Source organism: Triticum dicoccoides, chromosome 3A, assembly GCF_002162155.2.
Source record: "Triticum dicoccoides isolate Atlit2015 ecotype Zavitan chromosome 3A, WEW_v2.0, whole genome shotgun sequence".
Lineage (NCBI taxonomy): Eukaryota > Viridiplantae > Streptophyta > Magnoliopsida > Poales > Poaceae > Triticum > Triticum dicoccoides.
The window spans coordinates 746,513,199-746,515,824 of NC_041384.1; positions in this window are offsets into that span (position 1 = coordinate 746,513,199).

Consider the following 2,626-nt stretch of genomic DNA (forward strand, 5'->3'; position numbering starts at 1 on the left):
AAAAAAAAACAAAAACCCCAGCCACAGAAATGCTGACGTGTGGATGCCTATTGGTCCCGGTTGGTGCCACCAACCGGGACCAAAGGGTCTCCTGCCTGGGCTCCGTGCACATGCCACGTGGAGGCCCATCAGTCCTGGTTCTGAATTGAACCGGGACTAAAGGGACAGGGCATTAGTACCGACACTTTAGTCCCGGTTCAGGAACCGGGACTAAAGGCCCTTACGAACCGGGACAACATGCCCTTTTTCTACCAGTGGATAGAAAATATGCATCAACTCTTCACCACAAGGCATCGCACGTAACACCCATATCCATTGCATGTGCACGGTAGTGTCTGTACGACCTACACAACTTCATTGACCTTGTGTATTTCATTGTGTTCCATTGTGTGTAGAGTTAATTGCATCCATGGTATGCAAACTTGCATGGTAAGTGAAAGAAAAAAACTTAAAAAATAACACAAATTGATCACACAAGTCAGATTTACGTCAACTATAACACTAACTATGTGGACATGGCGAGTCAGCATGAGTGCAGGCCAACACACTCTCAAAATCGAAAAGCATTAATGGATTCATTTGAATTATGAAACAAATGACATATCACAATAGCATTGTCACTACACCACGGTAGGTGAGCATATTATCTCTAGGATTTATCGGCGCTCGCACAATTATTTCATATGACTCAAAAGATACATTAACTCTTCGTGATAAGGCATCATATGGAACACACACATCCATTTTCACGTGTGAGTGTAATAGTGTCCGTACAATCCATGTAACTACATTAACCTCATTTCATCGTTCATAATGGAATATACTACATTATTCCATCCTCGATAGTAATCCAATTGGACCAAAATATAACTCCCCTCCCGTGAAAAGAAACATTGCTAATCTATATGCCATATTTTGGTAATCTCAGAGATGGTGTGATTTTAAAATTTTGAAAAATAGTTGAAGTCACATGGTAATATGGAGAGGATCTCTTTCCCAATATTTTCAAGATGCTTGAAAAATGTAAAGTCTAATTTTTTATAGTGGAATAAATATCACTTCTGGCATTTGTTATTTACTCTAAGTATGAATATAGCGTAATACTATTGTAGTTTAATATCATACACTAATATTGTCCATATCTCTCCACGTGGGCGATGGTCTATTCACACCAACGCGGTAGGTGAACAATGAACCCTATATTTATCGATGCTCGCAAGTTTTCACGTGACTCGAATAGATACGGTACGATATCATACGGAATACCCATATCCATCCGTTTGCTAGTGAACAGTGTCTTTACAACCCTCATTAACTCCGTCAACCTCACATATTTTCCCCATATATTAATAGAACATTCTACATTATTCAAACCTCCAAGAACAACTCGAAAACTCTAAGAAAATCAACTCATAAGTACAAATGGGGGAAATAATAACTGGCGAACGTTCCCTAGGAGGGAGATCTTAGAGAACGTCCCCACAACCATTGGATTCATATCAAATGGATGGCCAAAAAAATTAAATGATTGTCATTTTTTGCCGCTACATGGCAACTTTATCTTCCGATCATGACAACTTCTGTAAAATTGCCATGACAACTTTAGTTGAAATTGCATGACAATTTGAGCGTTCACTGGGAAAATGCTCCCAGAGAACGTTCCCCAGATATTGCCATCCAAAAACCTCCATTGGTAACACCAGGAAGCAATTTCAAGCTTAGGGAATAAAGGCCACGTGGCAATTCAGAAGGAGGTCTCCTTTTCAAAATTTGAATAGAACAAATGCTCGAAATTAATAACAACCAATTTACAACAAGATATTTCCCTTTAAAAAAATTGAAAACAATAATTGCTCGAAATTAATAACATCCAATCTACAGGAAGATATTTCCATTTTAGAAATTTGAAAATAATAAATGGCTGAAATTAATTTCGTCTACATTTCCAGCGAGAGAATATATTCTTTTTGGCCGGCGTTTATTAATTTCAAAAATATTAGTCTACTGCAATAATGTCGTCCCTATCTCTCCAGGTGGGCGCTGGCATGCTCGCATCACCCTCCGGTAGGTGAACTTATCATCTCGAATAGATTTTTTCACGCCAACGGTCGATCTCACGTAACTAAAAAAAACATTTTAACCCTTCACGCCACGGCACTGCACGTGCCCGTTCCCGCGCTGTAACATTAATTATTTTTCACACCAACTTTCAATCTCGCATAATTAAAAAAAAATGTGTTAACCCTTCAGGCCACGGCATCGAACGTGCCCGTTACCGTGCTGCAACCACACGCGCGCGGTATCCCTCTTCGTGCGTAATCGGGCATCCGGCATTTGTCCCGCGCTCCAGCATTGGTCCAAGAGGATCAAAACAAAATCACCTGGTTGGAGAGCACAATGTGTGTGTGTGTGTGTGAAAAGATTTCAAAAGATTTTGAAATCTTGGTTGTTATTAAAGAGGAAAGAAACTGATGGGCAAACAAATTTTGGCAGGCAGCAAGGAGGGTTGGACCTTGGGGAGGGGCGACATTTCCAACGGTCACCTCCGGGTTTCTCCTATTTACGCAGCCCCCGGGGCGAAGGCGAGACAGAGTGAAAACGAGAACCAGAGGAGAGGAGCCCACCG